Source organism: Syzygium oleosum, unplaced genomic scaffold, assembly GCF_021117445.2.
Source record: "Syzygium oleosum isolate NSW1041296 unplaced genomic scaffold, Sole_v2.1 Sole_v2.01, whole genome shotgun sequence".
Classification (NCBI taxonomy): domain Eukaryota; kingdom Viridiplantae; phylum Streptophyta; class Magnoliopsida; order Myrtales; family Myrtaceae; genus Syzygium; species Syzygium oleosum.
The window spans coordinates 6,189,572-6,207,588 of NW_026607485.1; positions in this window are offsets into that span (position 1 = coordinate 6,189,572).

The window sequence follows — 18,017 nt, forward strand, 5'->3', positions numbered from 1 at the left end:
TTGATCAAGATGTTTTTTATGATATATCCAAATTTTAGAATTTTTGGAGTTCGTTTACTATTTATTTTGATGAGGCAATGTTGTGGCTGTTTTGGGACTGAATGAGTAGTTGATCGTTTGGTGGTTGTGGACTGAATTGGCGATGAAAATTTGAGGTTTAGGAAGCTCGGGTAGGGCTGTGATGTTGTGACTGGATTGGGGGTTGAATTGTGCAATCGATCGGTGGGATTATGCTATGAATTGAATTGTGTACGTGGTTGTGTGATTTGTGATTGTGGGCTGATTTGGATTATGCTTGGGTTGAAGGTGGTGCGGTAATGTGCCGTAGGTGTGTGGCCGTGAGGTGTGGTGGTGTGATAGTGCATTCGCATATTGTATTCGCGTGCCAAGAATGTGTGATTGGGTGACGTGTTCGTGTGCCGAGAATGTGAAATTGTGAAATGTGTGTGTGAGGTGTGTATGTTTGGCCGTGCGATTGTTGGCCGTGTGTAAGTGTGGTTTGAGTGGAACGAGGATATGGAAATGTAGGATTTGTGGTAAAGGATCCGTCCTGAGGAGTGTTCGTTTACGCGGGACGATGCCATCCCTGACGAGGTGACGATGCCCGACCCGACGGGGTGACGATGCCTGACGTGGTCAGAAGACCGTTGGCCTGATACGTTTTACGCGGGCGCGGTAGAAGGAAAGTGTGTGTAGGATTCCGTCCTGAGGCGTGTCCGTTTACGCGGGACGATGCCGTCCCTGACGAGGTGACAATGCCCGGCCCGACGGGGTGTCGATGCCTGACGAGGTCAGAAGACCGTTGGCCTGATGCGTTTTACGCGGGCGCGGTAGTGGTGGAAGAGTTGAGAATGAGCGGGCATTGGCTTGAGATGCGAGGCTTGAGAAAGTGACGCATAGTGTGAGTTAGTGTGCGAGTGTGTTTGTATCGCGTGATGTGATGCTTAATTATGGGGTAGAAACTGCTAGGCACGGTATGGGACGTGCCCAAGTGGTTTCTGTCTTATAATTAAGGCACGCGCGCGTCTGTGATGTATTACTGTGAGGTGCTGGCTGTATTATGGTCTAACGTGCAGGAACGTGCATGATGGGTTCCAGGTAGGTTCGTGTGTGATTGTTAGATTGATTGATCGTTGTGTGAGATGCGTGTTCTGTCTGGCGGTACGTGAGTGCCTACGTGGGGTTTGGGGTTGTACACTTATTGAGATTCGTCTCATAGTTGTATAATCCACAATTTCAGACCCCCAGTCGTAAACCCGGAAATTTCGCCTCTTCTTTTTAGAAGTTCGAGGAACCGTTTTTGGTGCCCGGTGGAACTGCAAGTGAGTGTCCGGAGGCTCAAGCCCGAAAAATCAGGAGCAGAACAGAAGGCGATCCTTAGGTTTTCCCTAGGGTATTTTAGGGGTTGTGTAAATCGGGTTAACCCATAAGGAAGTTAAGTTAACCAGACCCTGATCTTTTGTTATGACGGTGATCTCGGATGCTAGTTTGATAATTATGTTTGTAATATAATGTTAGTTTTTGTGGAGCAGTAATATTGTATGAAATGCTGCTGTTATTGCTTGTCTGTTCTGTTGTTCTACCCCGTTGTCGTCATCTTTTAGTTCGGGGGTTTTTATATCCGCTTTCGCATGTGGCTCTGATGTTTGGGTTGGGTCGGCGACATTCCTGGGAAGTCGCACAAATTCGACCTGTAGCGGGATGTCGCGAGCTCGATGGGGTTCGGGGCGTGACATATTGTCTAATGGTTTCAAGCATAATAGTGCTAATAAGTGTATTTATTCTAAATTACTAGTTTACTTATATGTTGATGATATGCTTATTTTTAGGACGAATATGACTATAGTCAATGAGACCAAGAAGTTTCTAATTTCCATATTTAAAATGAAAGATTTGGATGAAGTTAATACTATCTTAGGAATTAAAGTTAAACAAACATAGTAGGGGTTATTATTTAAGCCAAAGTGATTCCATTGAAAAGATGTTAAATAAATTTAATCATCTTGGTTTCAAAGAAATGAGTACTCCATTTGAATTCAGTATTAAATTGAATTATAATACTAGTCAAGCAGCAGTACAACTTGAATATGCGAGTGCTATAGGATCTTTAATGTATGCAATGCATTGTATCAGAATTGATATTGTTTTTTCCGTGTGTAAGTTGAGTAAATATACTAGTAATCCAAGTATAGAACATTGGAAAAATTTTAGTTATCTCAAGAAAACTAAAAATTTGGGATTGTTCTATAATGATTATCTAGCTGTATTAGAAGGATACACTGATGTTAGTTGGATTACAAGTGTGGGTGATAAATATTCCACTTCTAGATGGATTTTCATATTAGGTGGATGTGTTGTACCTTGGGCAAGTAAGAAACAAACAGGCATAACTCACTCAACGATAGAATCTGAATTCATTGCTTTAGCAGCAATTGGGAAAGAGGCTAAATGGATTAGAAATTTGTTATTTGACATCAAATTATGGCCTAGTCCTATGCCTCTCATTTCTATTCATTGTGACAGTCAAGCTACTTTGGCAAAAGCTTATAGTAGCACTTATAATGGCAATTGATTCAAGATGGTACCATAACAATTGTTTATGTGAGGTCAACCAAGAATCTGGCTGATCCCTTTACAAAGGCTTTACCAAGAGATGCGGTAAAGATGACGTCAAAAGAAATGGGACTAAAACCCTTTGACTAAAATCACCAGTAATGGTAACTCGACCTAATACTAGTCTATCACTATATATAAGGTTTATTGGATAAAAATAAGTTACTAAAAGTGATTGTTTGATACTGACATTAACCCGAACATGAGAAGTCAATATCGTTTGTTACGTTTTGAAAGTTGAATTATATTCTTAGTGAAGTATAATAGAAATTACTAATGTGTTTATTAGTAACAAAAACACATGTAGATACTTCACCTATATGAGCTTAGAAGTGGTGCCGCTTCTTACGAAAGTTAGGGTTGCTTTCTAAAGAGCTTATGAAATAGGAACAAGCACAATACCATATTAGTGTTGAGTAAATTATAGAACTTCTCATTGAAACAAGAGGTTAGTTTATGTGCGATACATCCGAATCTATTATTAAAGTGGCAAGTTTAAAGCTACGGCTACTTGAAACTTTTATAGAATTTTAAGATACTTGCACTAAATAAAAGTTTAACTCGAAAGAGACTTCTATGTATTTATATTAATCTTATGGAAATTTTGGCTGTATATTTTTTGAATTTGGTTTTAGTGATTTTGTTTTACAAACAAAGTGAGGGATTGTTAATAGTTTGTTTGTAAAACAAACGAAGAGGTGCCTTGTCTCATATCGAAAGATATGAATAAGGGAGGTTATAATTTTTTTTATTTATTGAAATTCGAATTTATAATTAAAAATAATATTTGTGTCATGTTGAAACTGTGTGACTGTTCACAATAGAGTTTCTAATGGTAAAATTTTGATAATCTTGCTAGTTTACTCATCGCAATAATAGAATTTCATAAGAATTGGTAATTTACAAATATTTTGTGAGTTGGCAAGCAGAAGGTTTCTAGCTTGAAATACACAGGCGAATCGTGGAATAGCAGAGATGAGAGCTGAGACTCAAGATCAGGATGAAGTACAAGAAGCCACGGTAGTCTCAAATCTCAAGGAGCGAACGTGGAAGAGTTCGGGTTCACACTTCACAGTGCACAATGCACACTTTTTTTTGTCCCCCTGAATGCCTTTATTTAATAACATTCAACTGCAATTTCATAAATGCTTCCGAAAGAATATTCTCTCGGAATCGGGAAAGGCCACTATCCTTCATCTGGCATTTCCTAAACAATGTTCACACTGCACTTCCTTTGAGGAAGAAAAAAAAAATAATTAGCAACATTTCACGTGTTGTGATGGTCTCCAAGACCAGCCAAGCTCGTCTGCCTCGATAACAGGTTGTCTCTTCTCAAATCTCAAGAGCGAAAATTGTCCCTTTCTAAGGTTGGTTATGGAGATTTGGGGTGCGCATGGCAATGATGATTCTGTGCCCGGGAACTAATTCTGCTTAGAAATAATTCTTTTTTATTCTGTGCCCGGGAACTGATTCTGAGTACTTGAAGGCATTTGGTAACGGCCAAAAATTTCTATTCCTAAAATAGTAAAAGAACATAAATGCGTTTGGTAACAGCATAAAATTTCTTTTTATTAATAATATTTTAAATATTTTAATATTTCTTTCTTTTTTTCTTTTTTTTTCTTTTCGTTTTTTCTTCTCCTCCTTCTTGGCCATGGTTGGTAAAATATTTGTTTTATTAATAATACTTTTATTAAAAATAATTTTTATATTTTTTTGGCCATGGCCGGTAAAAATTTTCTTTATTAATAATACTTTTATTAAAAATAATTTTTTTATTATTTTTGGCCATGGCCGGTAAAAAAAATTTATTAATAATTTTTTAAATTAAAAATATATTTTTCTTTTTTTTGGCCAAGGCCGGTAAAATATTTTTGTATTAATAATATTTTTTTATTAAAATATTTTAATAAAAGATATTTTTATTGAAAATATTTTTTTTCTTTTTTTTTGCCAAGGCCGGTAAAATATTTTTTTTATTAATAATTTTTTTTTTCATGGCCTGGTCGCTAGTCATGACTGGTAAAATAATTTTTTTTTGTTCATGGCCGGTAAAATATTTTTTTATTAATAATATTTTTTATTAATAACATTTTTTTATTAAAATATTTTAATCTCGCCAGATACGGCGAGGGTGGCCTTCACGCCGGACATTAGAAGCTACATTAAAAACCAAGAAAAAGAAGAAGAAAAAAAATTGATTCTCATTTTTGTTCCCAAAATCAAGAAGCTACTTTTTTTTTATTTTTGATTCTGCTCCAAAACTGATTCTGGGCACAAATTTGCAAGAATTTGTGCCCATAATCAAAAAATTTAACAAACGGATTTCTGTTCCAAAACTGATTCTAGGAACAAATAACAGAAATTTTCACTATTTGGTCAGTTGACAAACAGGCCCTTGGCCCCCCACTCCTCTCTTTGAGTTCATATTTAATTACCGATACACACCCTTTTACTTGATGGGCAAAATTAAGAATCCTGCATTTAGGTGACTGTTTGGATTCTTGCCCAAGGTTTTCATATTACCAGAAAATCAATGTACTTAATAAGTACTTCAGATGTGCTTGCTAGCATGTGTGAGTATTAAAGTGACGGAACATTACTGGAAGGTTAAGTCAGTGGATGGACCAAGGCTAGCAAAATACCCTTCCAATAACCCGGACCATATTGATTTTTCTCAAGTAGAGAACGTTAATGTTTTCACATTTGACATAGCACGGTGCAGTGTTTTCTTTTTAAAAAGGCAAGTTTTACTCTTCTCATATCTCAAGAACATAAATAATTCCTAGGAGTTTTAAATTTCAAGGGGAGAACGTCAATGTATTCACATTTGTCATTGGACAGTGTAGAATTTTTTATTTGAAAAGAAAAGTTCGAATCTTCTCAAATCTTGAGAACATAAACGATTTCTTCCCAATTTCACTTCTGGAGATGCGGACATCCACTCTCGAGATTGGATCAAAATATTAACCAGAGTTGTTCATTTGATCGGATAGTTGTAGTTTGAAATCTTGCACGTTTCTGAATTCTGCTTGCCAAAAACAAGGTTTTCTTTCGTGAATTGTAAATTTGAAATATCGTCAGTGTCACGCCCCAAACCCCGACGGGCTCACGACACCCCTTCGATGGGCGCATCGAATGCGACGTCCCAGAACGCGTCGCCGACTCAAACGAAACACCCAACGATAAAGGCAAGCGGAAGCGAAATAGAAACAACCCAGACAATAAATAATGACAACGGGATAGCATAGGCACAAATCAACAAACGCACTTTATAAAATTGACAGTCGCTTACAACATTCAATCTAGGCTACTACTACAAACCACATTTATCAAAAGGGGGCGGTGGTTGGGTAGCCTACTTCACTATACAAAAAGGGAGCATCCAATAGATGAAACGAAGCATCAAATGCCCAAGGTCACTCCCGGTCTCTGAACCGCACGTGATGACTATCCGTCACTCTAATCCTGAAAATATTTAACAACGGGGGATGAGATAAATCTCAATAAGTAGACAACCTATACCCCACCTAGGCCAATGCGTACCCCGATGAGTCTAACACGCAATCCACCAGCCAACACAATCAATTCCACACAACATACTTACCTCGTCTCGAACTACGTGCCAACCCTGCATATTAGTCCAAACATGATAATGCAATAATAGCTCATAATCATATCACAATCACTCGAGCGCCATACACACTTGCATTCAACCAATCCAACCAAACACCCACACGTGCATTCAACCAATCCAACTAGTCACATTACGCACACGTGTCCAACCAACTTTCTCACGACCCGCGTCAACGCGCCTCAGGTCCTTTCTCACAGCCGGCGTAAACATGCCTCAGGCTCATTCTCACGACCCGCGTAAACACGCCTCAGGTCCTTTCTCACAGCCCGCGTAAACACACCTCAGGCTCATTCTCACGACCCGCGTAAACACGCCTCAGGTCCTTTCTCACAGCCCGCGTAAACACGCCTCAGGCTCATTCTCACGACCCGCGTAAACACGCCTCAGGTCCTTTCTCACGGCCCGCGTAAACACGCCTCAGGCTCAGCCCTCCGATCAATCCGGGCTCAGTCCCGCGTAACCACGCCTCAGGACATTTCTTTCTTTCCCATGACCCGCGTAAACACGCCTCAAGTCTAACTTTCCTTTCACGGACCACCGTCAACACGTCTCAAGTACGTTCTCACAAGCACATAAGCCACACAATTCAATCAATTTCCAATGACCGCCGTCAACACGTCACAGGTCAAACTTTCCTTTTACGGACCACCGTCAACACGTCTCAAGTCCGTTCTCACAAGCACACAAGCCAGACAATTCAATCAATTTCCAATGACCGCCGTCAACACGTCCTAGGTCAAACTTTCCTTTCACGGACCACCGTCAACACGTCTCAAGTCCGTTCTCACAGGCACACAAGCCACATAATTCAAGTCACGAGCTCATCACACTAGCCCACCAATTCAACACTCAATCGGCCCAATCAAACGTCAATTTCACCCACACCCGCCACGACAATTCGATCATCGCACCCACATAATTTAGCCACTAAACATGCCACATAGGCACCACAATTTAATCTACCAATTAACCACATTCATAAATTGACCCTAATCCAAGTTTAGCCCCTAAATCGGTACTAATCACACCCTAAACAAGTCTAAAAATATCCATTATACTAAGTAGGGTTTAGGAAGTCACTAGGTTTTGGCCCGGGAAAAATCGGCACTGGCCTAAAATGGCCCGGGTGAACATTACGGGCTCGGCACGGGCGACGGCACGATAGGCGCGAGGCTCGGCCACGGCTCGGCACACGGCCGAGCGACTCGGCACGGCGCTAAGCCATGGCTGGGCACACAACCCGGCACTCGGCCACGACTGGGGCAGTGGCCTGGGCTGTCCGGCCACGGCCCGGGGCGAGCTCGGCACAGGCAGGGGCAGTCAGGCCACGGCTGGGCAACGGCGACGACAACGGCGGTTGGGCTGTCCCAGCGAGCACAGCGGCTGCAAGTGGCTGGGCAGGGTCGCTGAGGGCTAGGTGGTTGCAGGCGGAACAGCGGCGGCGGCCGGAACGGCGGCGCACGGTGGCTGGACGAGGCGGAGCCTGGGGGGAAAGCTCAAAACAAGGGAGGCGTCGGGGGAGAGGAAAAACAGGGGAAAGGAAGGTGGTGGAGGTCAAGGGGGGCAGCTGGGAGGCGGAGGTGGCTGAGCGGAGAGGCTGGGCGGCGGCGGCGGAGCGGCGGCGGCCGGAACGGCAAAGCGGCGGCGGCCGAAACAGCGGAGCAGCGGCGATCGGAACGGCGGCGCGCGGCGGCGGCGAAGTCTGGGAGACGAAACAGGGAAGGCTCCGAGGAAGAAGAAAAGCAGGGGAAAGGGCGATCACGCAGTGGCCGAAGGCAGCACGGCGGCGTCGCGGGTGGCAAGGCGACGGTGGGCAGGCCGGCGGCGGTTGGGCAGCGCCAGACCGCGGCGGACGCGGCGGCGACCTACTGCTGTGCGGGACGCGAAGGAGAAGAGCAACCGGGTCGGGGGAAGGTGGCCGGACGGACGGCGCGGCGGCTGGGCGAGCGGCGGCACAAGGCGGACGGCGGGTGGTGGCTGGGCTGGTCCCTGCGAGGGGCGGTCGGCGTCGAGTAGCAAGGAGGAGGAAGCAGAAGCAGTCGGGCGGAAGAGAGGAAGAAGAAGAAGAAGAGAAAAAGAAGAAAGAAGAAAAGAAAGAAAGGGAAGAGAGAGAGAGGAGTGGACGGGTCTGCATGGGGAAGAGGAGGGGGCAGACGTGCGCAGAGGGGGGGAGGTGACCGGGGAGAGAGAGAGAGAGAGAGAGAGAGAGAAAGGTCAAACATCGCACTTAAGTGCGATCCGACGGCCATGATTCGAATCCGAAAACGATCTAACGGTCCACGAAAAACCCTAATTATTAATTAGGAAAAAGGGCCAAAGATAATAAATAAAACACACTACGAGGGAGGTCTACTAATCCAAATCTGCACCCGGTCAAAATTTCACTTTTCACATATCCCAGGCAATATCGAGGCTGGCCACAATAATATCGACACCGTCCAATTAAATTCGTCCCGGAACTTCGAGAAATTCGACACCAAAGTTCGGGCTCTAAATAACGGCCAAATTCGATCGAGTGCGATTCTTGCGAAATCTCTAATTTAAAAATAATAATCCAAGAGTGATTAGTTCCGGGCGAGATTTTATTATAAGCGCACTGACGAAATACACGTTTTATAATTTCTAAAAATGGGCCGAAATTCGGAATGTCACAGTCAGTAAGTAAAATTAACCAATGACTTTTTAGTCTAATCAAATATTTGTAAGTTATTCATAAAATAACAATTTTTTCATCCTCAAACCAAGTCGCATATCGAAGGACACTAGAAGTGTCAAAAGTTGTGTACGGCGTTCATTTTAGTGCCAAAAGATTTTTTCAGATCACTTAAGTGCCACTTTTTTAAAAAAAGATCACTTTAGTGCCAACTCTGATCTGAGTCGCCGGAAATCCGACGTGATCATATTTTATTAATTTCTCAATCCTACGTGGCTCGCCAGCGTTCTAGTCAGCATATAACATCTAAACAACGTCGTTTAAAAGTTATAACTAATGATCGTTTAAGTGCAAAACTTTATTTAAAGTGATCACTTCAGTGCTAGTCGTTGTTAAAAAACGTTCACTTCAGTGCCAATCGGATTGTGCGACGTCATTTTGGATGTCCACGTGGACTGGATTTTTTAAAAAATATGCCAAGTCATATAAAAAAAATTAAATTATAAATGCCACGTAATCAATTTGGCCGGAATTGGCACTTAAGTGATCGTTTTTTCTCCGATTTGACACTTAAGTGATCTGAAAAAAACTTTTGGCACTAAAGTGAGCGCCGTACACAACTTTTAGCACTTTTAGTGTTGTTCTCCCCACCATTTTTATTAGATTTTATTAATGGGTGGGTACTTCTGCGGGTAAATTACAAATGCTTTCGTACTTTACTAGCAGTTTCAATTAACAGTTGTAACTTATGAACACAATAAATATTTTACAACTATAAATTCCAAGTAGCAATGTTTATTTGTCAGTAATATACTAACGAAGTAAATCGATTTACCATATTGAAATGCTCTTGTAGATTAGGAGCAATCGTTTGCTTCTATAAGTGAATAAATTTTTTCGCTAGTAGATTACAAATTGCATACATGCTTCGTTAGTAGTCTCGATTAACTATAGTAACCAAAATAAAAATTTGGTTACTATAAATTCTTAATAGAATTATTAACTTTGTTTCAATTTTACAAGTAGCAATATATGTTTGTCAGTAACATATTATCGAAATAATCAATTTACCAAGCTGAAACATTCTAGTAGATTTCCTTACCAAAAAAAAAACATTCTAGTAGATTTTGAATAGTTGTTTGCTTCTACAAGTGGGTGTGTTTTTTCCACCTATAGATTATGAGTCGCTTATATATTTTATTAGTAATATCGGTTAACGGTTGTAACTTCCAAAAAAAGACAACTATTTTACCATTATTATTTCTTAATAGATTATTAATGTCGTTTCAATTTCATGGGTACCAACGTTTATTTGTCAATAGCATACCAACATTATTCATGGAACTACCAAGTATCGATTGTATGGGCAAAAGGACACTATAAGTGCCATAACTTGTGTACGGAGATCACTTTGGTGCCATAACTTTTTTTCGGATCACTTTGGTGCCAAGTCGGAAGAAAAACGATCACTTAAGTGTCATAAGTTTTTTTTGGATCACTTCAGTGCTAAAATTTTTGAAAAACGATCACTTAAGTGCTAAAATTTTTTAAAAACGATCATTTAAGTGCTAAAATTTTTGAAAAACGATCACTTAAGTGCCAATCTCCGACGAGCCACGTCAGCTTCAGAAATTAATAAAAAAAATGCCACGTCGGATTTCCGGCGAAAAATTGTGTACGGCACCGGAGTTGGCACTTAAGTGATCGTTTTTCAAAAATTTTAACACTTAAGTGATCGTTTTTCAAAAATTTTAGCACTAAAGTGATCCAAAAAAAACTTATGGCACCAAAGTGAGCGCCGTACATAAGTTATGGCACTGGTAGTGTTCTTTTGCCCGATTGCATGTATTTCTTTCCTGGGGATATTGATGGTTATTTGTGGCGATGGAGCTTTCTACATGTTAATATGGTCGGTTGGGAGTCACTTTTTTGGTGCATGTAATAAAGAGTCCATACTTTTTCTCATTACAGGGTTTTCCCATATCAACAAAGTTTTGGGCATACCCTGCCTGTCCTTTTTGAGAACCTTTTGTTCAAGAAAATACATATTGAAGAACCAAGAGAGCCACGAGGGGACTTTGCTAATTTGCTAGACATGGTGATACTGTTTCAATACGATATTGCAACGTAATTAGACTGTGACAGAGTCAACAATGCACAGTAGAGTGGTTGTGTGTTTCGGCATCTAATGCATTATATAAGGCTCATTAGCAATTTCATTGGATGGTTCCGATATAATTTTCTTTCAATAATTTAATCACGGTGGGTAGGCACATGCCAACCTTGTCAGCCATCTTCACATGGAATGATTCTTAAAAATGCAATTAATCTATCTGGGGATGAGTGGACCCGAAAAGTCACCTTCCAATATAATTAATCTATCAAAATTAGGTCATGCACATGCCGACATTGTCAGGCATCTCAAAAATAAAGATGTCCACATGAAATGATTCTTAAAAAAGTAGTAGCACTAAGCTCCAAACTCATGCGGACTACGGTTAGGAAAAAAAAATGACTCCGCTTCCCTAAACAATTTTCACACCGCACTAGCTTTGAGGAGAAAAGATAGTGTTAGTATCAGCAACATTTCACGTGCTGTGATGCATTAGTTGGTCTCCAAGACCAACCAAGAACATCCGCTTCGATAAAAGGTTGTCTCTTCTCATATCTCAAGAACGAAAATTACCCCTTTCTAAGGTTGGTTATGGAGATTTGGCCCTTCACTCTCCTTTTTGAGTTCATATGTAATTACTGACACACAGCCTTTAACTTGATGGGCAAAATTAGAATGAGAACATGCACTTCGGTGGCTGTTTGAATTCTTGCCCAAGGCTTTCATATTACCCAAAAATCAATGTACTTAATTGGTACTTCAGCTGTGCTTGCCAGCAACATATTTATGGAACTGTCAAGTGTATGCCGGTCCATTGTATGTATTTGTATACCATTGATACTGATGGTTAATTGTATTGATGGAAATTTCTACATGTTAATGTGGTCGATCGTGAGTCACTTTTTCAGTGCATCTAATACGGAGTCCATACTTTCCTCTCTTTTTTTCCGATTACAGGGTTTTCCCATATCAACAAAGTCTTGGGGACACTGTGCCTGTCCTTTTTTAAGAAACTTTTTGTTTAAGAAAATATATGTATGTAAGAACCACGAGAGCCGCGAGAGGACTATGCTAGTTTGCTAGACATGGTGAAACTGTCTCAATATGATATCGCAGCGTAATTTGAATGTGACAAAGTCAAGAATGTACAGCACACAATCTCCATTGTTTTCCAATTTACAGCTAAACAGTAGGGTGGTTCCGTGTGTTTTAGCATCTACTGCATTATATAAGGTTCATCAGCAATTTCACGGATGCTTCCTATATAATTTTTTTTCGATAATTTATTCGTGGTGTTAGGCACATGGCAACATTGTCGGCATCTCAGAAAAAAAGATGTTCAGTGAAATGATTCTTAGGGTCTCGATTGACCAAAAATCATTTTCAGGAAATTGTTACGAACTCTCTAGCATTTGAACACAGAAAATTGCTCGAGCAATGGAAAAGTTTTCCATAGGTTGAAAGTAACAAATTTAGATTGGGGAAAACGGTTTTCTCTCTCGCAAGAAGGAAACTGTTTTCCCTCAAACCAATTGTTAACGATATAAGGTGAGGCTTCGTTTGTTACTCGGAAAATGAATGATTTGGAAAATATTTTTCCAAAAATGATCAGTTGTGTGCTTGAAATTATTAGTCAATCAAAAATTTTTGTATTATCAACAATAATTTATGTCTAAATATTTTTGTGAACAATGAAAGTATTCTTCATTCATTCATTTTTCTAAGCGATCCACGCGATTATTTTTTAGGAAAATATTTTGCAAATCATTCATTTCCGTAAAACAAACAAAGCCTTAGTAGATTTCACTTATTATTAAATAGGGAAAATACATCAAAAACCCCAAACTATGCCACTTGTAACAAATTTACCCTGAACTTTTTTTTGTAAAACGAAAAACCCAAAACTATGCCACTTATGACACATTTACCCCACAATATTTTGGCCCATGGGCATTTTCATCTTTTTCCTTTTTTTGTTTTTTTTTCCTTTTCTTCTTTCTTCCCTCCGTCGGCCATGGCGAAGGGAAGCCGGCGAGGGCGGCCCTCACCGGATCTGGCGAGGGCGACTTCACCCGACTCAGGCGAGGGTTGCCCTCGCCGGATCTGGCAAGGGCGACCCTCGCCCAACCCCAACGCCGGTGAGGGCCGCTCTCGCCGACTTCCCTCCGCCATGGCCGGCGGAGGGAAGAGAGAAGAAAAGAAAAAAAAAAGGAAAAAAAACAGAAAAAGGAAAAAGACAAAAATGTCCATGGGCTAAAATATTGTGGGGTCAATGTGTCACAAGTGGCATAGTTTGGGATTTTTCGTGTCACAAAAAAAATTCAAGATAAATTTGTCACAAGTGGTATAGTTTGGGATTTTTTGTATCACAACAAAAAGTTCAGGGTAAATTTGTCACAAGTGACATAGTTTGAGATTTTTGGTGGTATTTTCCCTATTAAATATCACAAAAATAATCTTTTTCAACTTCTTTATGGCACAAACGAACACCAGAAAATGATTGACTTCCTCGGAAATTGAATTTTCTAAAAAAAAACGGCCGTTTGTTTTTTATGAAACAAACAATAGGGCTTGTTTCAGGTTATTAAAGCGACGTCCCAGGCTTGTCGACGTCCCATTTCTTTTATCTTATTAATAAGCACATGCGAAAACGTGTACAAACAAACTCCCCACACAAAATAATAGCTGAAAATCAAGGAAAGCACAACAGGCAAAACACATTATTGCCATTATACATTACATAAACATATTTTTCAAGCCCTTTTCTACAGGCCGTTCCACGTACAAATCATATCTGGTTACATCACAAGTGAAGGCCGGGGTTAATCCTAACTTCTCTACATCAACCTCCATCTTGAGGAGTACACCAAAACGAATCGGGGGTGCGGAGCTCATCTTAAAAACAGGGAGAACAACGGGAGTGAGTTGAAAGCTCAATGAGTAAATTCACTAATACTCGTGCAGGACGATGCCTCGCCGTTGTACTAACGCGTACAAATATTTTCCCCTCCTTATATTGATGGCAAATCAATAACAAAGACTTTGACCTTGCCCTTGCTATGTTTAAATGAAAGCTCACCTTTATTCGGTCACATAAAAATGTACAAGAAAATTTACACGTGAAGCCTCGCAACCAATCGGCATGCATAAATACCCAAAAATGTTCATATGTGAATTCATTTTTTTATAGTTGAAATCCATCGGGCATTGCCTCCTCAATACGCGGGTGACGGGTCCTCTGGAATCCTTCGGGCATCCAGAAACCTTCGGCTCATCATTAAACACACATACCAACACACATATAATATTCATTTATCGTCATCTTGGCTCAATCAGAGCATCCCGGCTCAACCGAGGCATCCAGCTTCATGCTAGACATCCTGACTCAACCAAGGCATCCCAGCTCAACCGAGGCATCCCGAGGCTAGCTTACCGAGGCATCTGGGCTCAACCCAGGCATCCTGGCTCCACCAGGGCATCCCGGCTCAACCGAGGTATCGCCGTCAATGCTATGTGATGACGGTCTTCTTCTTTCATTTAGTGATCATACATCATGGGTCGCACAAGCCGGTTTATTATCCATGCATACAAGGCCCTAGTTGCTATGTACACATGAAAAGCTCACAAGCTCATAAATCAACAAGTATAATTAAGAACATCAACATATCACACAAACTACCGCATCCAAGCGTCATGCAATCATGCACAAGAACAACGTAAAATAATTCACACGGGGTTCCTTTATTACATAACTGAAATCCATCGGTAACGGTTTAGTCCCTCGTATGATCATGCGGTAGCAAACAAGACTTCGGTTCTTATCTTTCATTTTTAGTCGATTCAAGAATGAAGCCCGAGGGCGTGCAAAACACATATACGAAATGACTTACCGTGGTTGAGTACAAATAGGTCTGCCGGGCACGAATTAAGGCCCGAGAATCGCTACACTTTAACACCAACCTGACGATATTCCTCAATATCGTCCAAGCCTAAGAGAGGCCCGATCCGACGTGCCTATGTTTCACGTTCAATGCCGATGGGAACCTTTTCTTCGATGCACAAGATGTGCTCGACTCTCAACAAAATGAATCACAAGCAAACCATACAATAACAAGCACAAACTTGTATAGGTGTACACACGAAAATTTTCACTTAAGAACAAGTACACCACCATTGAAAACAAAGTCAACTCAACAATAATAATGGTCACATGAATATTGCTAGCAAGAACCAACGCCCACAAGAACAAAACTATTTCAAGCAACAGCAACTTCCCAAGCCGCGTTCCAACCACGTAACACACCGCCCTATCCAAGTGTTAGGGAATTCACTCACCCGCAAGCACAAGAAAACGTCTACGAGGGTCGAACAGGAAAACGGTGGTCGGCGACGGCGAACGATCGAGAGAGAGGTAGAGAGGTGATCAGCGTGAAGGTGAGGGAGAGAGAGGGAGACGTGAGAGTGAGAGATGAGAGAGGAAGAGGAGGTGGTGTATGGTGAGGAAAAGAGAAGGGATGCCTCTATTTATAGGCAAACCAACTTGTTCACCAAGATAAAGGTCAAGACTTGCTCCCCAAGTTTTGACTCTTTAGAATCTTCCCTAAGCCTCCTTCAAGACTCACTTTAGGGTAATGATAGCCCTAATTCTTAGGGACACATAAGCTTACATTAAATGGCTAGTTTCCAAGAGAAATTAAGGCAACTTGGTCTTCAAGACAACTTGTTCCTCAAGCCACAAAAATAGGTAATTATGCCCTAAGTAGTTTAGGGACACCTAAGCCAATGAAATCATTACCCTCATTAGAAAGCTCAGAATGTATAGATTTTGTCTCCAGAAGATATCAAATTGAATTTTCAACGTTCTCATATAGAAAATAATGAATCTTTGTAATCTAGCAAAACCGGGCAGTTTTTGCACTGTTCTAGAAATCAGACTTAACAACATATTAAATGGACTCTGAAAATTATAAAATTTGAATATGTCGTAAACAAGACCTTAACAAATGTTTCCCATGAGAACACGAAATCTAGATCTTTCTTTAAACACAACTTTTAGTAGTTCAAAAACAGACTAAAAATAGTTCACTAGAACAGAATCTTTGCCTCTCAAAATAAGCTCTTTCCAGAATCCAAATCATCTCCAAAAATTCCAAAATTTGTATATGTTATATAGAAAGAAGTTCTCAACAACTTTTATTAATGAAGTTTGTTCAAACTCAGCCCAGAAAAGTTTGTAGAAAATTGAGAAAGTATAAACATCACAGAAATACCCATTCTCGACAGTTTTACACGATCCGAAAATAAGGTGATCGTCCAACTCAAATCAAGTCCAAAATTTCCAAAATTAAAGTATGTAAAACTTCAAGATGTTTGGAAAAACTTTTAAGAATGAAGTGTTTGGAAATTCGGATCACAAAAGTCTCCACAAAAATAACAAAACAAGGTGGTACCAGGGACCCGAAACTGGTTTTCCAGAACAAGAGTAAAAATTGGCTCCGATTGCGAAAACCACTAAACTTAACCCAACAAAACTCATACCCAGTAAGATGCAATGCCCATTTCCACCTCCAAACAACAATCTTTATCCATTTAAGTCACATGCTACACAATCCTCAACTGGACAGCAACATACACACCTATTTGGCAACACAAAATCAACATACAAGACCATAAAAACAACCCACAACCACACACAAGCAAAAACCAAGGGTGTAGGAAAATTGGAAGGCTTAGAAATGGGTCTCATCCCCCTGCTCACAGGTACGAGTAGGGCACGTGTCGCGTCCAAGACCGATCCCTGATCTCTTAGCAAACCGATCCATAGCCATTTCCCGGGGACTGAAATTGAGGATGTTACACATGCCACGCTATAAGCGCATCGGCGGGTAAGGCCAAGGAGCTGGTCGCGGCCTTTGGGGTCCAGAGTTACATGCTCGACGGACGCACACATAAAATAAAATGTGCCATGTTGATTTTGGTGTTCCCAAACATGCTAGGGTTCTGTTGCACGTTCATGGTGACCGGGACCAAAGACAGATTGTTGGAGGAGATCTCGAGGGAGGACAAGGGTGTGCATCAAGGCGAGATGGAGATGTCGGAGGCGCAGACGGAAGGTCGGTCGGTAGTCTTTTAGGGCGCATGCCTATCAAAGCTCAGGGAAAGAACTTAATTTTACTCCAAGGAGTGTTGGCACTGCATATCAATATACTTAGAGAATAAAGTTGATTACATAATAAATAAGAATGTATCGAGCTCAATGAAACGGTAAGAAGAGGTCATACGTTGTCTTAATTGTTTTGTTTCCAAGTTTATGTATGTACGAACGTCTTGAAGTGGTCCATCGTTTCTTTTGTCGAAGGATAGTTGCTTTTCAATAAGAGATCTCTCCCTTAAAGCTCTCTCTAACGTGATAAATGATATGTCAAGAAACCCAAGAATTCCCTCTCGTGAATTTTTGCAATCACCGAGAATTCGCTCCCGTGATTTGCCCTTGAAATGCCGAGATTCCCAGCAGCCAATCTTGGCTAGAAAATGTTCGTTTCTATTAGAATAATTAAATATTAAGCCACGCCTTCATCTAACAATTTAAGCTTTTAGAACAGTTGGTTATTGTCTCACAAAATCTCACATGATATCAGAGATAGGCAACAAGACCAAACTAAGCGGGGAAGTATTAGAACAATTAAATATTAAGGTTAATATCACGAAAAACCCTAAACTGATATATCTATGACAAATTTACCCCAAACTAATTTTTTGATCACGAAAAACTCCAAACTAATATATCTGTGACAAATTTACCCTCTATTAATTTCCGTTAAATTTTACCGTCGAATTGCCAAGTTGGATGACACGTGACAGTTGACGGGTGTACTAATTTGGGATTTTACCTTCTGTTTGTCACAGGTGTATCAATCTGTGATTTTTTGTGATATTAATCTAATTTAACGATAGCTAACGAATAGTAAATTTGTCATAAATGTACCAATTTGGGATTTTTG